This window comes from Balaenoptera borealis (assembly GCF_965194805.1).
Source record: "Balaenoptera borealis genome assembly, chromosome: 17".
Classification (NCBI taxonomy): domain Eukaryota; kingdom Metazoa; phylum Chordata; class Mammalia; order Artiodactyla; family Balaenopteridae; genus Balaenoptera; species Balaenoptera borealis.
Window position 1 is genome coordinate 76,680,298 of NC_138876.1, and position 21,995 is coordinate 76,702,292.

Consider the following 21,995-nt stretch of genomic DNA (forward strand, 5'->3'; position numbering starts at 1 on the left):
CTATAGTTAATAGTGCCATTGTGCATATTTAAAAGTTGCTAAGAGAGTAGATCCTAAAAATTCTCATCACAAGAAAAAAAAATGTGTAATTGTGATGGATATTAACTAGACTTATTGTTATGATCCTTTCACAATATATACAAATATCAAATCATTACATTGCACAGCAGAAACTAATATAATGTTAAATGTTAGTTATATTGCATTAAAGAAGAAGAAGGGGGGATGGAAGAAGCAGGGGCTCTTGTTACTAATTTATCGACAGCCAGGCTGCATCCCAGATTTACTAAAACTCATCTTGAGGAACAACATCCTGGAATCTGCATTTTAACTGGCTCCTGCATTAATTCTTCTGCCCAAAAAAGCCTAGGATCAACGACCTAAGATGAGCTTCAGATACTATGTCACTTCCTCTCTGCTGGTCACAAGGGAAGCAGAAATGACGAGTCCAGAAATGGAACATTAAAAAGACAAAACAGCCTTAATCTCGTTAAGCCTACCCATCTAGTGAGAGATGACCCACAAAGGACTTGGATGCTGAAATGTAGCGAAGTCCCAAAGCAACAGAACTACATTCATTTGCCCTGAAATGCTTCCAACCCTAGGCGTGGAGGTAACGTATGCATGCGGGTAGTGGGCAGGAGCAACTGGTGGCTATTACACGGACTTCTGAGTTAGAGCTGGATTCAAGTGTCTGTCCCTCCAATCAAGAGCTGTTTCTGCTGGGAATGACACCTCCGCTCCCAAGCGTCCATGTTCTCATTAGCGAAGCAGAGAAAGTAATGCCTCCCTCACAGCTTGTTGTGAGATTTAAATTAAAGGATGCAAACGAAATGCCAGACACGTGTAATAAACATTCAACAAATGGTAACAAGTTCTATTATCATTAATGTAGGTTGCAGGATGAATTTCTTCATTTAGTCTTAAACATAAAAATAGGGTTAAATACGATTAGAATAAACAGCATCATTTAACTATTGATATTCATGATAAAGATTCAGATGATACCTAGATATTTATGCTTTTAAAATATTGCTCTAGGGGACTTCCCTGGTGGCTCAGTGGTTAAAAAGTCTGCCTGCCAATGTAGGGGACACGGGTTCAATCCCTTGTCAGGGAAGATCCCACATGCCGCGGAGCAACTAAGCCCGTGTGCCACAACTACTGAACCTGCACTCTAGACCCCAAGAGCCACAACTACTGAGCCTTTGTGCCACAACTACTGAAGCCCACACACCTAGAGCCCGTGCTCTGCAACAAGAGAAGCCACAGCAATGAGAAGCCCGCGCACCGCAACGAAGAGTAGCCCCGCCCGCCGCAGCTAGAGAAAGCCTGCGGGCAGCAACAAAGACCCAACGCAGCCAAAAATAAATAAATAAAATTAAAATATTGCTCTAAATTGTGCATCATTTGTTTTAAAGTTTATCAATTAGAAACTATTTTCTGGGCTTTATCATTTGCATAAAATTTCTTAACTGAAAGGCATAGCTGAATGACTCGTATTAAATTTCATTTTATTTATACACAGTTACATGAAAGCTTACGATTCAAGCCATGGAGACATTTCCAGTCTTACTCTTCATCTGGAATCAATTAGCAAAATTTTAGGCAAGTCCCTGGAAAAAATAGTATCTAAAAATCTAACTTTGCTAATTAAAAGCAGCACAATCATTATTGTATATATAAAGGAACAAATCTGCTTGTGCATAAAGAAATGCAATCGCATCCAAAATCCAAACTGAGTCTCAATTGCCTTTGATCTCAATGGAAGTAAAATAGCCACAGATGCTCCATCTTGCCCCTTGGATCTGGATCAGCACTGTGACAGAGGTGTCAGATTGATCAGAGTGTCAAGAGTCATGAGACTGTAAGAAGTAGACAGGAGGCTAGGAGAAAAGTAGAAGCTTATTGATAGGGGTAAACTAAGAGTGAGGTCCAGAAAAAAAGATAGAGGTCAGACAGAGAAGTGTGATCAGGGGTAGAGGTGATACTGTGGTGGGAAGATGGAGTGGGTTGGGGCCAGGTTGATGGTTTTGAGTCTGAAATGTTGAATCTTGTTGTCTTTTGCAAATACTATGACTTTTGGTCAATTGATTTAAAAAAATTGCTTGATAAATTTCATATGCCTTGTATATTTCTCTCTCCTACCTTTAATTTCCATTTCCTGGTAATCAAGTTGCCTCACCTTCACCCTTGCTGATTCATTCATTCACTTATTCATGACATAAATATTTATTTTGCTTATCTCTACTATTTTTCAGGCATTCTGATTGATGCTGGGGACATGAAAATTAATAAAACATGGTCCCTGTAGGAGATAGTCATTGAAATACATAGAGCAGAGGTATGTACAAGGGCTCACAGAAGCACAGAAAAGGTCTCTAACTCTGTGAAAGAAAACCAGGCAAATTGAGATGATATTTGAATTGAGTCCAAAGGTGTTCACAAGAAAAGCCAAACGGAACAAGTCACTCTACATTTATGAAGCAGCAAGGTCAATGACATGGAGACAAGACAGGTGAGGGTGTATTCAGAGAATGACAGATAGCTTGTGTGGCATCCAGGATGCACAGAGGTGAAGGGACAGAGGGGAGGTGGGGAAAGTAGACACAAGAGAGATTCATTCATAAGAGGTCTTGCTTATGCTAAGGAGAGGGGCTTCCTCCTATACGAATGAAAGTGTATAAACCAGAGTTAATAAAATGGAATTTGCATTTTAAAAGAATCACATCAGTTGCAGGTGATAATGAATTAGAATGAAAGCTGGAGAAAGAGAGATAGCTTAGTAAGAGATTATCAGAAGGATTCAGGAAAGAGTAGATAGTGCCCTAACCTATGCCGGCAGGAGGAGCAGAAAGTGTGGAGAGATATTTTAGGAGGTAGCCTTGACATGGACACCATCTATTTCCCCCCTAAGATACACAGCAGTGGAGGGATCATTGAATCAACGGGTCCTTCCATATGCAGAACACTGTAATAGTCAAAAAGAGAGTCAGAGGCTCATGCTTTGAAGAGAATAGGCTAATAAAACTAAGGCAAACAGTAAGTCTAGTTATGTTTTATTAAATGCAATGCAGTAATGGCCAGAGGACCTGGGGGAACCCTCACTGTTACCCATTGTAGCTTCTCCTTGCTGGTGATGGGTAGACGGCAGAATAGGAGGTGGAGGAGAGAAAGGACCATTTATGAGCTTGTGTACTGATCAAGTGTTTAAAATGTGGCATTATTATGCATTGTGTATTTTAAGAGACAATAAAAAAGAAAATTGCTGTAAATTGAAGTTACTCCTAAGGATAATAATGACTTAATCCCAAGGAAAAGCAACCAGGTTACTTCAAAAGAAATATATAAATTTATTAATTTTGAGGAGATTCAACAATTTCTTAAAGTCAGAGAAATTGATGAATTCTTAATATATTAATTCTAGAAGCTTAGAAGTCCCAGGAATTAGATTTCAAAGGATTTTCAGATACTGATTTCTTACAAATCACATTTTAATCACACTTTTAATATATATTCTTTGTTAACAAACTGGAAATTGATCTGCTGTCTTTTTGGATTATTTTGTCCATGAATCATTGCCATAATAAATTAGCAGCAACATATGAAATTGAGGATGGATGAAAGGTTCGTATTCACTCTTTTCCAAATGCACAAAAACCCCACATTTCCTATTTCATGGAAGGCCGCTCCTTCTCCCTCTGAAATCCTTTGGAGCAATGAGCCTTTAGCCTTCCAGCTTCTCTCTCCCAGACAAGAGGACTCAGGAGGATGGCAACGTGTGGATGTCAGGTGTGACTTTCTCCTAACACCTTGGGCACATCTCAGGAGTTAAAACACTGGCTGAATTATCAGCGCTGGGCCCCAGCACCCAGGTGAACATGTCTGAGAAAGCAGTTTACTTCCATTCTTGTTCTCTCACGTCTCATGTCTTCACTTGGTTGGCCACCGTTAGGCTGGTAAACATGGGTTAAACTTTTCGGAACTCATCAGTATTGAGTCCAAAACTAGATGAAGACTGTTGCTTTAATGAATGACAGAACAGCCCAGACCAGGGGTCTTTTCCAAAAAGATGGCATTTAGTGGTCAGAAAAGACAGGTAAGAAAAATTCAGAGGTCAATGGTAACTCACAGAAGCATGGTTTGGCCATCTGGGTAGATGATGGTACCTACCAATTGCTAAAGGTCCGTAGGGGAGGAGCGTGTCTGGGGAGAAAACTGTGTTTGACATACTTGTAGGACATGCCCAGTTGGATTCAGGATTGGAGGTTGAAAAAATCTGGAAAGAATTGGTGAATTATTAGATAATGGTTGAAGAAAAGGATGTGGATTCAGCCCATCATAATTTCTTTCAAAAAAGAGGAGGGGGGCTTCCCTGGTGGTGCAGTGGTTAAGAATCTGCCTGCCAATGCAGGGGACACGGGTTCGAGCCCTGGTCTGGGAAGATCACACATACCGCGGAGCAACTGGGCCCGTGAGCCACAACTGCTGAGCCTGCGCATCTGGAGCCTGTGCTCCGCAACAAGAGAGGCCACGATAGTGAGAGGCCCGCGCACCGCGATGAAGAGTGGCCCCCGCTTGCCGCAACTAGAGAAAGCCCTCGCACAGAAACGAAGACCCAACACAGCCATAAATTAATTAATTAATTAATTAAAAAAAAAAAAAAAAAACCTTCCCCGAGCAAAGGTGCAGTCTAGGGCAGGATCCTCTACAGCTATGTTTAAACAAACAAACAAAAAAAAAGGTGGAGGGAAGAAAAACACGGATCAATTTTTTTTCTTCTCTAATCCTCAAAAGTAGAACATCCATTCGAGCTTGATGTTGCTGAATGACAACCAAGAGTAAAATTATTGTACCTTTTTTTCTTTTCTAACTTTTTAACGTGGAGATTTTGAAAGAATTCTTCAAAGCAATCCAGTGTGTGTTTGTCACAGCCTCTAGGTGATATGTTCTTAGGGAGAAAATATTGATATTTTCTCTAAAACAAGCTTGGCGAGGCAAACTTATTGTAGAAAAATACCTATGAATAACTAACAGACAACTTTCCGTTTTAGCCTGTCCACTCTGGCAGAAACATGTAACAATAGCATACCACTAAGAGACATGAAATCATCACCCCTCATTATCCTTAAGTGCTTGCAACTTCAATTAAGTTGTTACTATCAGTACTGTCCTGCTATGATCTAAAAAAAAATAAATATCAAGCAGTCTGCTCACATAGTCTGATCATATGGTACAGTTCGCATTATAAGAAGCCCACAGTCCTGATGTAAACACTTCCCTGAACTACTTCAACCAACATCTGACTTCTCCCTCTAGAAATGCAATGTCTTCATGCAAAACAACCAAAGAAGCATCTCTTCTAATACACTCGCTATTTTGCAGGGGATGTAGTCTTTATTTTTAAAAAACAAATAAAAATTTAAAAATCCTTATAATCTCCTAAAGCAAGAATTGTGGGGATTCTGAGATAAGAACTGACAGTGCTGTTTGGCATTTCCCTGTGCTAAGCGATGCATCTCCTGGAAAAATGTTGTCGTTTTTGGAGTTGTTCTAAAAACAAACAGAAGGATGGGGAGACAGTGCTGTTATAGACTTCCCACCAGCAAGGGATCAAGACTGATTTCTGATTCAGTCCTGGGAGGAAGATGGCACTTTGGCAAAGAGCAAGTAGAAGGTTTCTAAAGCCTTCCTTTCACTCTCCCCTGACCAGCCATGGGGATAAGACGCAACTACAGGAGGTGAATCGGCAGCTAGCCTTAGGGAAAGATCTGATGTTGTATTGTTCTAATTAAAGTCCAAATAGGAGTTGATTTCACAGAGCTTAAAAATCACACTAAAAATATCCTTTGAGACTTTCTTGGCAGCTTGGAATTACTGCAAAGAATTTGGTATGGCACAACACATTTTTGCAAAAAAACCCAGTAAACAGAGACATATTTTATTAAATAATAACAAACTCTAATATGTTTAAGCAGCCAACTAATGTCTTCTGTTTTCTTCACATCAAAAGGAAGAAACAAAGAGTTTTCCATAAGGATTTGTGCTTTTTCATGGACAAAAATTTATGGTAATCATTGCACTGGTTGAAAATAAGGTTCTCGGCAAGTTCCACTATATTCTATATCTTGTAATAGCCTATAATGGAAAAGAATCTGAAAAAAAAGAAAAAAAAAAATATATATATATAACTGAATCACTTTGCTGTACATCTGAAACTAACAGAATATTGTAAATCAACTGTACTTTAATTTAAAAAAAGGACAAAATGCAAACAGAGCTAGTCCAAAGAGAGTGGTGTTATGAGAGGCCGGGTGTGTGTGTGTGTGTGTGTGTACCGAGGCAAGCGTATCTGCACCTTCTTGCTCTTGCTCTGGGGATGTTGTGAGAGGGACAGAGTCAAAGGATGAGAGGAAGTGTAGGGGACAGCATAGGCAGGGCTTGTGATCATTCTCTCTGACGCTCCTGTTAGGAGAGGGCAGCCGGGTCCTTGAATGTGGAGACAGGAGGCTGTACTAGCATGTACTGGGTACCTTAGTGCTCGAAGCCAAGCTCGAGAATGGTGGCAGGAGCCTGGACCTGCTATTCAAAGACCAGTCTGCTAGTCCCAAGTTCTCTGAGTTTCAGTAGCCCCATCTGTAAGACAAGGGCACAAATACATGTGATTGATTTTAGGCATGTGAATATTGGGTAAAGTACAATGAAGAGTTATTATCATGTCTCCTTGGACAGAAATCATAACTGAGTCTCAGAGGTTGGGGTCACACTTATGAAGGGCTTGTAGGACACTGGGCTGAACAGAGGTACACCTGCTTCTGCCTTAAAATGAACACAAAGAATGTAGGGCTTTACACAGAGTCTACGTTTAACTCTTCCTCCTTGAAAAAAAGGGGAAAAGAGATAAAAAGACAGAGGGAACTCAGTGTGTATCATTTCTGAGAAATCATCGTGGTTCAGCCATGCATACTTGCGGTCAGGAGATGTCCCAACATCTGTCACAAAAATGCCCCGTCACTGGACCTTGCAGCATCTCCCAGTCTTGTGCTCAGAATACACCAGGCGACAGCGTTTCAGTTACGACCATGCAGCCCCCAGGTAAAAAGTTCAAGTGAAGCCGCAGGGACATAAAACTTTATCTGAGTATAGAAAGCACCTCACCTTGCTTGGAGCGGTGAAGGAACCAGATTGACCCAGAGGACTTCCTGAAAACTGGGTAAGATATGGTCATTGCTTGAACCAGGAACTGTACTTTAAGATGTGACTTTTCTCCTTGGTTTTGTGTTCAGGAATTTCTTAGGAAAAAAACAAAGTCATCAACAATGAGAACTGTTCTATCATTTAGGATGCTTACAGGGACAGAAAATCCTCCCCAAATTGATTTTAAGATTTAAAAAAAAAAGAACTAGGCACCATAACTGAAACAGATCAAAGACATGGTCAGCTTCAGGGCAACATGGCACAAGTTTCAAATATTGTTACCAAGTCCCAATTCCCACCTATGATGGCTTCATTTTCAGCGAGCTCTCCCTTCAAAGGCACAAGTTCACAGAGCACATTTACACTTCATTTCCTCACATTCAAATCCAATGAGAAAGAGCAAGAGTATATTTCCCAGAACTGGCCAAAATCGCCTTTGCCTGATGAATCTAGAACAATCAGAACAATGGCAGTCTCTTACTTTGCTCCACTCATGAACTTTAGGACTCATTCTGATATGACAGAGGCTCAATTTTTTTTTATGTTATAATATTGAAATTTCTTCTATAAACAAAATATGGTTCAGAACTGGAAAACAAGTCATTATGAAGAAGCTTACAAAATAGATGTAAATATTTCATTTATTTGCCTAGAAACATACATCTCAGGCTCGGTTTTTTTCTGTTTGTTTGTCTTAACATCTGATCCTCAAAAATCTTCCCATTAAATCAGCATTAAAAGTCAACAAAATTATTAAACCTTCATCTGTTTACTGAAACAAATTTCAGAATTTAATCTTCCATTTCAAACTAAATCTCTAGTGGTCTACATACTGTAAACATTAATTAAAAGCACACTCTGGAAAGAAGAGATAAATTGGCTGGGGTACACACATTTGAGAGTCAAAATGTAGGAAACATTTCCAAAGCAAGTAATTACTTATAATGCCTATTTCTTTTAATATCTACATAATTGGTAACTGATGGATTATTTTATGCATTACCTCATGCCACATAATATTCTTGATGTAGACAATTGTTGCTTTTTAAGATTTTATATTTTAAAATCTCATATATTTTATAAGTATAAAATTATATATATAAAAGTATATAGTATAATTATAATATAAATTATATGTAAATTATATTATATGTATATGTATAAAATTAATTATATTATATTTTATGTATACAATTATATATGTATATTTTATATGTATAATTACCTCAGATGGACATATATTTTATATGTCCATCCGAGGTAATTATTTTCTAACTGAATTATATATTGATACTATGACCCAATTTAAATAATAAATTAGAAAATGGAGTGAATATTTCAGATTCTACGAAATTCTAGCCTCAACCCTTCTTTCACCCTCCAAACTCTTCAGTTTCCATTCTACGTAAGGAAATCACAAATCTCTATTTCTACTTCAACTTTATTTCATTTCATTCCCAACTGAATTCTAGACTCTTCCACCTAGATATCTGATTTGAACCTCCAAATACAGGTACAAAATTTAACTCATATTTTACTCAAGGGGCTTACCCTCCCTCCTGATGTGGTGATCTCTACTATTGGCACCTCATTCTTCCAGACAACTGGGCTCCATTCACCTTTGACTCTTCCTTCCCTTCCTGACCTTCAGATAGTTGCCAAGTACAAAGAAAAATGTTTCTGACAATATCTTTCAAATGTTTACTCTGATATTTCTTAAAGTGATGAAATGTGGAATGCAGCATGTTATTTTCATTATATGAGATTTACAAATATCTGAAACCAGCATATAAGTCAGAGAATATGTTGTTATCTTGATATATTGGATATGTCACTCTAAACTATAGTTTTATAGAAATATAACTCTAAATTTAGTAATATGCCTGTCTAAATCTATTATTATTTAAAAATTAAAGCAAGCCAGGTCAGTCATGTGCTTATCAGAAATATTGATAAAACTTTATTTCAAAGTCATACTTGTACCTCTGGGCACATCTTACAATAGTAACATCTGTTGATTTTATATTTTTATGGGGATCTAGTTAACAAGTTCTTATTAAATATCATCCTTATTGCCAAAGAGGACATGAATTTGTTACATGGTTTTCTCAAAGTTCGTGTTAATATTAACGAGAAAATACTTTAAAAACTGCCTTTGAGATTTGATGATTTGAGCAACCTAAATGTCCATTGACAGATGAATGGATAAAGAAGATGTGTATATATACTCAATGGAATATTACTCTGCCATATGAAAGAATGAAATAATAGCATTTGCAGCAACATGGATGGATTTAGAGATTATCATACAAAGTGAAGTAAATCAGAAATAGAAAGGCAAACATCATATGATATCACTTATATGTGGAATCTAAAAAAATGATACAAATGAACTTATTTACAAAACAGTAATAGACTCACAGAATACATAGGAAACAAACTTATGGTTACCAAAGGGGAAAGGGGCAGGAAGGGGTAAATTGGGAATTTGGGATTAATAAATACATGCTACTATATTTAAAATAGATAAACAACAAGGACCTACTGTAGAGCACAGGGAACTATATTCAATATTGTGTAATAACATATAATGGAAAAGAATCTGAAAAAGATTATATACATATATGTGTGTATATATATGTATAACTGAATCACTTTGCTGTACACCTGAAGCATTGTAAATCAACTATACTCAATAAAAAATATAAAAAGAAAAAAGAAAGATAAAAAAATCCAAAATTCTTCTATTCATACGTTAATATCTTACAAAGGTTCTGGGAGAAACTTTCTTCAAGTATTAAGTGCAACCGTAATTCTTCTGTAATTTAACTTGATTAGATTCTAATTTTGCATGAGAGCAAAATTAATGTTTTTCTTTGGATCTGAAGAAATCCCTAAGACATATGAAGTAGGTGGGAGACAAAGAGGAGCCCTTGGCTGGACTGAGCTCCCTGGCAGCTGCCGCCTCCTGGTTTGTTCCAGAGAATACAAGGTTTTCTAGCAGCTACCACCTACCAGGAACTGGGCTTAGACATGGTCAAAATCAGGTAAGTGAGGGCGTTGCATCTACCTTCACACAGGTCAGATGTGTCCCCTCATTGTTTCATCAGTTTCTATCCCCCCATAATGGTAGGAAGTTTCTTTTTTTCCTCTCGATCAGAGGAGTAATTGTTGCAAGCGTACGTAAGGCAGGAGAAGAAGTGGGGCTATGGGGATGAAATTGAAAATTAAAGGAGGATTACGAGAGCTTGCAGCTTCTTAGAGGAAATGATGCTTGATTATAGAAGGTAATTAGAGGATCATTTTTTCAGTTCTGTGTCTTATAAGTGATTCATTTTATATATTTATATATTATTTAATATTTATATTTATAGTTTGTTTAAACATATTTTAATCTCGAAAAGCTTTTTAAGTTTGTAATTAGGCTTTTAAGAGCAGCATTTCTGCAACATTCCACACTTCCTTTCTTACCTACATTTAGTTATAAACTGAAATCTTGTAGATATCTCTTAAGATTCTGAACATATGTTTAGGAATAGTTTAAAAATTAGTTTCATATTATGCTTTGGTAAGGTTTGCTAATAGCACAATAGGTCGAGAGATGGCCAATCTGGGTCAGTGAGCTGTCCATTTTACTGATGCCACTTCAGAATGGGAATGGCAGGCAACTTCAATGTGCTACCGCTGCACCCTGTACATTTATCAGTGGGTCCCTGAAGGGTTAAGTTTTCATTGTCCCCCAATCCCACCCACTTCCCACAATTACTTGGCCCTTAGGAGGCATCCAGGGCTGAATAAGTGACATTACCAAGAGAGCATCTACATAATCACTAGGTATTGCCACTTAAATACAATATATTAATAAATTCATTCCTTAACTGATGTTTTTAACATTATGTTCAAAGCTAATTATCTAATTTTAATAACTACTGGAAAATGCAATATTAAGTAAACTCTATGAAAAAACGGAAACCCGTCTTAATAGTTGGTGTTGTTATAAACTCTAACACCCTTCCATAAAATAAAATTATTCTCAATAAAAGAAAATTCAAAATGCTTTTATCCTGCTTCTTTTATTACACACTTAGAGAACCATCCTTAGTGTGAAATCAATGGTTAGATGTATAAATATAATATATTTATAAATATGTATAAATATAAATATATACTGTATAGATATATAAATATATTAATATTTATATTTATTTATAAATAAATATAATTATAAATATATTATATTTATATATTATTGTATATTTTAAACTTTATATAGTAAATAAACTTATATTCATTAATAATATATAATATATTTTAAGTAATATACAGTATATTATTAAACTATATCTTTTACATTGTAATTACATGTTATGTATATTATTATATATAAATTTAAAAATACATTATTTTACTATAAAGAACTTAATAACACATATAATAAATATTAAGTGTAATAAATATATAACATTTAAAATATATAATTTATATTAAGGATATCTAAACAAGTACAGAACAAAAGTAATAGCACCAGGTTAATAAGTGCTAAGAATTTATAGTCCAACTACACTTTATACATCTGTTATCTCCATGGTCACCGGAAGGAACAATTTGACATCACAGGAAATTCTCCCATACACTTATACATCACTAAACCAAAAGTTTCAAAATTTCAAAACACAATATCTTGATTTTGTATTTCAAATGAAACACCCACTGAATACAGAGGGGAAAGTTGTGCCTGCTTAGCCATCTGTGATTTTTCATTCTGTAAAGCGTATCATATACAAGTGAGAGAAATGATGTTCTGCTCTGTTCATGGAATTTGCCAATGCAGGATGTGAGTACAGTAACAGTGTTGTCTCTTCCCAACGAGGTCTGATACATTCATTCATTTGCCAGACAGCTATGGAGAAAAACTAATTCAAACAGCATGGAGAGTGAGAGAGTGAAAATAATTGATTATATAACTTCTGTTGGGACATACTTTGAATTTTCAATTTTTGTCATGAAATCAAATGTCTTAATTTCATTACCATTTGCATATATCATTCAAAGCATATTTTAAAAAATTCCATTTATATATAGTTAATTCATCGCATCTGAAAATTCAGATAACGAGGGATAAAGTGAATTTCGTTTATCTTCGATTACCGTCAATATTTCTTGATTACCAATGACACAGTTTTCAAGCTTGATGTTTTGCATCCTTGCATTTTGACAAATGGATGAGGTGGTAAGGAGAATGGAAGGGAATCAGAGATTCTGGAACTTCTTCCCCTTGGTACAAGCAAGACCCTGCTGAGACACACCTAAATAGGAAGAGGAAGAAGAACAAAGTGTGCCTCCAATAATTCCAGCATTCAGGGTCTACACGAATCCAAGAATAATCAGTAAAATTGATGTGGTCAAGCAGAACCATCAATTGTGAACATCTAAAAATGCAAAGAATGATTTATTTTGCGTTCATGTTTTGAGGTATCCCTCAGAGAAGAGATGGATCAAGCCCCCTATTTGTTATAAAAACAAAAAAACTTTTTGATTAAATTATTTACTTTTAGTCTGTTTGTTATAGTTTTACATAAATAGAGCTCTGCTTTCACATATTTTGAAAAGTGAGGGGAAAATGCAATATCACCAAATAAGATGTTCCCCCTGAAACAGGCATCTGCATAACAGCAAAGGCTTTTGCTGATAAAATTTGTATAAAATCCATCTGTAAACCATTGTTGATGGTTCACCTGAGGACAAAGAACAACAGGATTGGTCTTAGGTCTGAACGGCGCAGGAGCCTTTAAACAAGTTGCTTGTGTTGTCACATCTCACTATAAAATTTGATTCCTTATATGAGACCCACGCAATTACTCTTCGCCAATAAAAATATGTTTTTCTCTTCACTTATGTAGTTATGTAGTTGTTATATGAGTACTAGTCAGGTTCTAGGTAATTTCTAAACACAAAAATCCGTTTACTGAATTGAATATAGTATGAATTTACACGAAGTCAAATAACACACTTGACTGAACTGTTATCTGTTCCACATGTTCAGAGGCACTGAGAGGTAGTCCAAATGTCTCTATTAAGAATACTCTCACGGGCTTCCCTCGTGGTGCAGTGGTTAAGAATCCGCCTGCCAATTCAGGGGGCACGGGTTCGAGCCCTGGTCCAGGAAGATCCCACATGCTGTGGAGCAACTAAGTCTGTGCACCACAACTACTGAGCCCACATGCCACAACTACTGAAGTCCGTGCACCTAGAGCTCGTGCTCCGCAACAAGAGAAGCCACTGCAATGAGAAGCCCGCGCACCATAACGAAGAGCAGCCCCTGCTTGCTGCAACTAGAGAAAGCCAGTGCGCAGCAACAAAGACCCAACACAGCCAAAAATAAACAAATAAAATAAATTTATAAAAATTTAAAAAAAGAATACTCTCATACCAAAATACGTTACATTAGAAAGTTTGAAGCAGGTGTTTCTGGGTTTATTAATAATTCAACAGACTTGAATGGCTGTAATACTTCGTGTCAAAGACAGTGAAGCCAGACTAAAGGGGGCTGGTCCATACCTTCATGGCCATTACGCTCTGGTAGTGGACACCAATTGTATGGGGTTGACAAGAAAAAAAGACACACTAAACAAACACGAAATAACAGAAGTCTACAAAAGTGTTATCACAGCAGAGGGGCCGAGGGAAAAATCCAAAAGCATGTCGAAGGGTGAGTAGAAATGAGGGATGAGGGAAGAGTGTGAGCACTGCCCAAAGGTGTTGAATCACATGCTGTGATGGCCTGAGGGTCACTGCACGGCCATGTCTTGTGGGTGAAGAGCCTGGGAAGAAAGGAGGAGTTGGGTCTTGAAGAATGGAGGAGCACATGTTCAGGAGTAGATATGTAAGACTTACTTCGGTCTGAAAGTAGTAGGATGAGGTGCAGTAAGTTCTAGAGCAGGAAATGTATATGGCATAACTTGGATTTAAGTACATGATTCAGGCAGCACTATAAATAATGGACCACCTGTGCAAGATTAAAAAGCTTTGGAGAATCTTTTCACAGTCTCAGTGAAAAATAAAAAGAAACAAAATGCTAATTCTTAAAAGCACGCTGATAACAACAATGTATATATGGCATTCATTTATTCACTCATTCATTTGGCACCTACTGTGTACCAGTAACTGTGCATCAAGGATAGTACTTTCTGCTTTCAGATCATGAATACAGCAGCTGCGTGAGGGTGAGAAGGAGAGCTTAGGCTGCGGACTAGTAGTGAAAAACAACCGTAAAACATGGTCCCTGGAAAAGACATTAACCAAAAAGACAAATAAGTGTGTATCTATAAATTATTAAAAGAGTGCTACAGGGAAAGATTGCGTGCCCTGAGAAAACAGAATGCAGGTCTCTGCTCCAAGCTGGAGGAGAGGAGAGGGAAGGAAGAGTGAGCCATCAGGGAGGGACCCAAAGCAGAAAGTGTAAAGGACACAGGCCAGCCAATGTGGGAGGTGCTTCAGAGATGAAGTGTGGATTATACTAAGAAGACACCACCAAATTAGAAAGTAGAAAGTTAATTTCCATACTATCCAGAAGTCACACTCATTGGAATTAACTCAAAGGAGTTGGAAACGTATATCCAGTCAAAAACCTGCACGTTAATGTTTACAGCAGCTTTATTCATAATTGTCACAACTTGGAAACAACCAATTGTCCTTCAGTAGGTGAATGGATAAACAAACCGTGGTATATCCAGACAATAGAATATTAATCAGCACTGAGAAGAAATGAGCTATGAAGCCATGGAAAGACATGGAGGAAATTTAAATGCATATTATTAAGTGAAAGAAACCAATCTGAAAAAGCTACTACTGTGTGATTCCAACTACAGGACATTCTAGAAAGTGCACACTATGGAGACAGAAAGAAGACCAGTGGTTGTCAGAGGCAAGGGGCAGGGAGACGATAAGGAGCACAGAAGATTTTAGGGCAGTGAAAATCCTCTGTGTGATACTATAATGATGGATACATGTCATTATGTCGTTGTTCAAGCCCATAGAATGTACACCAAGAGTGGACCCGAAGGTAAACTATTATCTCTGGGTGATTATGATGTGTCAACGTAGGTTCATCAGCTGCAACAGAAGTACCACTCTGGTGAGGGATGTTGATCATGGAGAGGCTACATGTATGGAAGCAGGGCGTATATGGGAAATCTCTGTACTTTTCCTCTCCGTTTTACTGTGAATCTATAACCGTTATAAAAAATTGTTTTTAAAATGTTTATTTCTGGAGCACAGAAGAGAAGAGAAAAAAATACAGGGAGGAAATTAACATTTATTGAAGACCTATTTTGCTCTGGGAACTAGTACTAGGAGTTCTAGGCCCATGAGGTGACTGGAGGCGAAGGGCAGGTGAGAACAATAGCTTAGGCTCATCTTCAGAAAATTTGAGAGATTTCATGGAAAAAAAGAGGGAGATGGCAGAGCTGTCAAGGCACTATTTTTGTGGGAGACTAGAACATATTGATATGGCAAGGGAGAGGACAAATGGAGAAAAAACAAAGAAATAAGAGCAGAAAATGTTTAGTCATTAGATGAAGTCTCAGAAGTGATACTGAGAGCTAACATTGGTGGAGCCTTTATTTTATTTTTTTATTTTTTAAATTTATTTATTTATTTATTTATTTTTGGCTGTGTTGGGTCTTCATTCTGTGCGAGGGCTTTCTCCAGTTACGGCGAGCGGGGGCCACTCTTCATCGCGGTGCGCGGGCCTCTCACTGTCGCGACCTCTCCCATTGCGGAGCACAGGCTCCAGACGCGCAGGCTCAGTAGTTGTGGCTCACGGGCCTAGTTGCTCCGCGGCATGTGGGATCCTCCCAGACCAGGGCTCGAACCCGTGTCCCCTGCATTGGCAGGCAGATTCTCAACCACTGTGCCACCAGGGAAGCCCATGGTGGAGCCTTTATTATTACTAGTCCCAGTTTAGCATGAGAACCCTGAGTTTCTAAGAATTTAAGTGACTCTGAACAGCAAATGAACAATATCATTTGATCTACAGTCTTGTTTGCTAGATTTTTTGAGAAAACTCTAGGTATTCATCCTTAAACACATTTCTTAGTCACTCATTAAAAAAAAAAACAAAAGACAAAAAAAACCTATCTCCCATTGCTTGGGTCCTAGGAGAACATAGAGGTGACAAGCGTCTTACCCATTTAGACCTCTGAGCGCCCCTAAGCCAGAGATATGTGAGCACAATGGCTGGGAAGCCTCTGAAACCTGAATGCCTGGGAATGTCACCCACAGGTAGTAAGAAAGTATCCAGAATATCCCTAATTGCCACAGGGGTCCTGCATGCAGCCCCCATGGAAGCACAGGCATGAAAGATCAATTGGTAGTTCTATTTTTAGTTTTTTTGAGGAACCTCCATACTGTTCTCCATAATGGCTGTATCAATACTGGGCATATACCCTGAGAAAACCATAATTCAAAAAGAGTCATGTGCCACAATGTTCATTACAGCTCTATTTACAATAGCCAGGACATGGAAGCAACCTAAGTGTCCATCGACACATGAATGGATAAAGAAGATGTGGCACATATATACAATGGAATATTACTCAGCCATAAAAAGAAACGAAATTGAGTTATTTGTAGTGAGGTGGATGGACCTAGAGTCTGTCATACAGAGTGAAGTAACTCATAAAGAGAAAAACAAATACCGTATGCTAACACATATATATGGAATCTAAAAAAAAAGAAAAAAATGGTTATGAAGAACCTAGGGGCAGGACAGGAATAAAGACGCAGACGTAGAGAATGGACTTGAGGACACGGGGAGGGGGAAGGGTAAGCTGGGATGAAGTGAGAGAGTGGCATGGACATATTTACACTACCAAATGTAAAACAGATAGCTCGTGGGAAGCAGCCGCATAGCATAGGGAGATCAGCTCGGTGCTTTGTTACCACCTAGAGGGATGGGATAGGGAGGGTGGGAGGGAGACGCAAGAGGGAGGGGATATGGGGATATATGTATATGTATAGCTGATTCACTTTGTTATAAAGCAGAAAATAACACACCATTGTAAAGCAATTATACTCCAATAAGATGTTAAAAAAAAAGAAAAAAAGATCAATTGGGTTAGAAAACGCCAGTGCACACTGTGTCTCTCTGTGACTAGACAGTAATGCTTCCTCTAGTACATTCAGTCTTAGAAAGCATTTTATATTCCTAGTCCCTGACTACACAGTCACAATTGACACATTTGCTTATTGAAACTGGAGGTCACAATAAATTTCCTGCCCAGCACCCTCTTCATACCATATGAAAATTATACATATTCCTTGGAAACAGAGAAGCATTTAAAACATAGGGAGTTGTCATGGAAATACGTCCAAGAGTACTGCGAATGTGCGGTTAATTGAGGATGTCAGGCAAAACTGTATAAAGGAGGAGGAGAGAGAAAAATAACATGAGGACATTTTCCTCTCGGTTTCATGTTTTCTCTGCAGCACCCAAAACGACTCCCTCTAGAGAATGGAAGAGAAAATACCTCAGCCGTGTTCCCCTCCCTTCCACAGCCCTCCACCTAAACCTGAATCTTGTTCACCGAACAAAGAGTCAATCTGCTAAGGTCACTGGTCTTCCCAGTCAGTTGAGTTAAACACTGTTCTGTGCTAGCCCAGAAAGAGCCCAGACTAGTGTCCTTAAAAGATGGCAAAGGTCATGGAGAAGATGCCCAGCAAGATGCATGGCCAGGGCCCACGGCCAACAACCCACAGAAAAATTCTCAAACAATGCAAGTGGTGGATGAATTAACCCGGGAGAGAGATTGTTTCCGTCCTGCTTGCTCTGTGGCTCACAAAGGCTGTCTGACTTGTGGGGAGCTGGGCTCATGGTTAGCAGCAGGGTTTTCAATGAGAGAGTCTCTTGATTTTTTATAGCTGTAAGATTACATTCAGTGGTACTTGCTATTGTAGTTAACTGTGTTCTTCACTCCTCATTCAATTAATATCTAATCCTCTAAGTGCAACATGGTGGAGCGATGGAAGAGGTGATTCAGCAAGTACAACGGAAACGAACTGGAGAAACAGCAAGTCAAGTGCTCAACATAAATTGCATATCAACTATAATATTTTACAAAGGGTAAATTAATTTGCATGCTCTGAAAATTCCATTTTGCAGTGAGGCATTAATTTTTGACCTCAAGAGAAAGTTCTCTCGGAAAATGAAATGTAAAAATACTACTCATTGTGTCTCTCTTTTTTCTCTGTCTTTTTCTTCTCTCCTTTTCACTCTTCATTCCTCAACGAAACAAGAAAAAATAATCAGTATAGGCTTCTAGCACAGCGAGAGAAATGTGAGACTGGCCCTTCAGGGAATTTTTATTCTCAAGTGGATGTAAATGTATTCATCAATTCAAAGAAATGCATAGTGTGTTATATACACAATACATTAATAAATAGCCATGCATTAAAAAATAATGAGGTTTCCACAAAACAACATCCCGTGGTGCATAGGGTCATAAAAAAGATACAAAAAGAGGGAGAAAAGATTATGTGTGAAATCTGATTAAAATACAGAACCACCAAAATATATGTAAGATGTAATAAATATTTTACTAGTTAACTATAAACAAAAGAACAAATGCAGTAAAATGTAATTAAAAATGTAAAAGTGAAGGATGTGATTTATTTCACTATAATAATATTAATATTACAAATGATATGTAAATGGGTATCAAGCTTATATTGTAGAAAGAGTGGAAAGCAGCCATTCATTCTTATAATGAGATTTCATCTCTTTTTTTTTTTGATTTACATTTGTTTAAATATTTCAAATAGTGAATGAATAATGTTGCTTTTAAACCTTACACAGCTTAGCACATTCTCAAATTTCCATCAGCCCATGGATGATATTTGCATGTTGGCAGGCAGTTTCCAGGCAGAACAACTAATTGTGAAAATAGAAGAAAATTGACTGGCAGAAACCAAGAGTATTTTTAGTGCTGTTGGCTGAATGAGTTTGGCTTTGAGTAGTAATCCTTACTAGTGAGTGTGCTGGAACCAAAAACAGCATTTTATAGAAGTTTCCTCAATTAAAACAGGTGAAAAGACCAAAAGGTAGCATTCATCAACTACTACTGGCTTAAAAACTATTAGGGGGTCTAAACTGCCGACATTATGGGAACTGAACTTTCCTGCCATTGCCTCTGAAACTGAGCAGAAAGTCAGAGGTTTGATTCAACACCACTGAAACCCAAGCACACAAAACTACAAAAGATGCTGAGACTTGAGGTACACCTCGTATTAGAGGCCATCCCTTCTACTGGTTGAACCTCAGTCAAAGGGAAGATATATCTTACAGAATTCTCTTCCACATTCATGTAGAACATGCCGTGTAAAATCGCCCTCAGATTGGACTACAGTTTGGTGTTGATAAATGTTATTTGTTTACAAGTTTCCAGCGTTCCCCATTTGAGTAATTATTTCATATCTCTCTTGAGGTACATACCTCATGAAAGGTAATAAAACCTCTCTTATTATTATCAGATAGACAGGAGACTGAGTTTCAGAAAACACCTGAATTGGCCAGCTTGTTCAGCTAGTATGTAGCAGAAATGAGGTTTTAATTCCAACTTTCTGACCCCATATGCTCTGAGCTCTCACTATACTCCACTGCCCCAAATTCCATAACATCTCCAGTGTTTTCTGCAGGTTTCCCCTTTCTTCCTTAAGATGCCGCTGTTTCCGACCTGCCCGCTGCATTAACTTTACCTAATTCCCATGTTTCCCTATTCCATTATGAGCTGGGCCATCCTGCTGCCAGCTCCCCAAGCCTTACATTGGTGTAAGCCACTGTCCCCATCTCTGGCATCCCACACCCCCTCCGTTGGCATAGCCCAGAAATGAGCTCCGCTTATATTGCTTACATTATCCCCACCTCCAGATAGGATCTAAAGCAGAACCACATCATGGGAATTTCCTCTCGTTCAAATACCCCAAGTCATTTCTCCCACTATAAAAATGATCATGAAACACCCCCTTCTCAATGAAGTTTTTCTGAATAGATCAAAGAGCAATTCTTACTTCTCTGGTCTATTGGAGTATAATTCAGGAATATTTTATCTTAACAGGTAGAAGGAAATCCAGCTACAATAGTTTACACCAATCTGGATTTCTTTTCTTATACAGTAAGATGCTCAAAAGTAAATAGTTCTTGGTTTTGCTTCTTCAGTTTAAAAATGTAAGGACCAATGGCACCACTTTTCTCTTATCTATCCTTCACGGTCATAAAAAGGCTGCTGCAGCCCAGCCATCACCTCTACACCTGAGGCAAAGAGCTGGAAGAAAGCACAATTTCAGGGGTGATATGAGAAAAACAGAAGCTTTTCCCAGAACTGCATATCAGACTTCCCTTTCTCTTTCATTAGCTGGAACTATGTCATGTGCCCAACACTAACTAGAAGTTGGTTAGAAAGAAGTTGGAAATGGTGACTTGGTTAGCCATCCAAGAGTGTCTGCCACAGTCATTGAACCAAAGTAATTATGTTTCCTCACTGAGTAAACATTGTACCAGATGTTTATCCTCTCACTCAGTCAATAAACAAAGCCTAATTGAGAGCTTTTCATGTTCATGACATTATGTTCATATTATGGGAGGTAGAAAAATAAACCAAACACAGATGCTACCTTCACAGGACACAGCCCAATAAAAACGTATATAGGCTATGACATATATAGCATATATAAGGTAAGTCTTGACTACCTTAAAATCTCGATAAGTATGCCTGGCACTGAAGCATGGTAATAAATGAGGATGCTTTTAAAACTAGCAAACAGATAAAGCAGTCTATTGCAAATACGTACAGGTTCAAGACAGTATAAAATGCAGATAAGGGGAAAATTATAATAGGACAGAGTCAGCAGTAGAAATTTTCTTGTGAGAAACAATGGGGATGTCACATGTTAAGCCTAAGGAAGAAGAAACATGAGTTGGAACAGAGATTTCTGAAACATTGTTAGTCAGATGGCCCTATCAATAAAAAAAATCTGAGCATTTGAGCACTATGTGTATGGACAAGCTGTTTATAAGTTATATATATTCACCATTTTACTAATACAGTATATACACAATAAAACACAAAAAAATGAAAATTTAGAGAGATGAGATTCTAAGGTACCTCTCTACAAGATACTTATCAATTACAGAGTTACCTGGAAGATGCCATCTTAAATAAATGACAAAAGTTAACATTACCACTAGTAATTGGTAGGGGTATATCAATATCATCTGCCTTCTAATGGATGATATCACTTATATGGTATTCCTGCTAAAAATGCATACCCTGATTTTAAGCACGAGGAAACATCACACAAACTCAAATTAGGGAACCTTCTGCAAAATACTGGGCCAATGCAATTAAAAATAAGTCAAGTCCATGATAAATAAAGGCAGAGCTCCAGTCTTTCCCAGATTGGAGACAAATAAGGAGAAATGGATGTGGATCTTGGACTGGATCCTTGAACACAAAAAGGACAATTTGGAACATTTGAACATGGTCTTTAGATAAGTTAAGGGTATTGTATCAATATTAATTTCCTGGTTTGGATAAGGGTACTAATGGTTGATTATACAATATGTTAACATTTGGGGAAGCTGGGTAAGGGGTATACAAGATTTCTTAATACCATTTTGCAACTTTGTCAAAGTAAAAAACAAAAATGCTAAAAAGGATAAAACCTTTAAAATATGGATATGGAAGTTCCCAGCAATGTATTTTTGCCTTAACCCAACGGACTGACTTGCTTACATCCTGGTC

At 37.8% G+C, this 21,995-nt stretch overlaps 2 long non-coding RNA genes across 2 annotated transcripts in view; one reads left to right on the forward strand and one right to left on the reverse strand.

Moving 5' to 3' along the window:
- Nucleotides 1-16,319, forward strand: part of LOC309615293 — a 68,460-nt gene extending 52,141 nt beyond the window's left edge. Inside the window, exon 2 of the long non-coding RNA XR_014236708.1 lies at nucleotides 1,328-16,319. This is a non-coding gene — a long non-coding RNA (uncharacterized lncRNA). The remainder of the gene's footprint in view (nucleotides 1-1,327) is intronic.
- LOC309615288 overlaps nucleotides 6,540-21,995 on the reverse strand; it is a 185,028-nt gene continuing 169,572 nt past the window's right edge. Inside the window, exons 3-4 of the long non-coding RNA XR_014236702.1 lie at nucleotides 7,159-7,292; nucleotides 6,540-6,636 (exon numbers count right to left, since the gene is read on the reverse strand). This is a non-coding gene — a long non-coding RNA (uncharacterized lncRNA). The remainder of the gene's footprint in view (nucleotides 6,637-7,158; nucleotides 7,293-21,995) is intronic.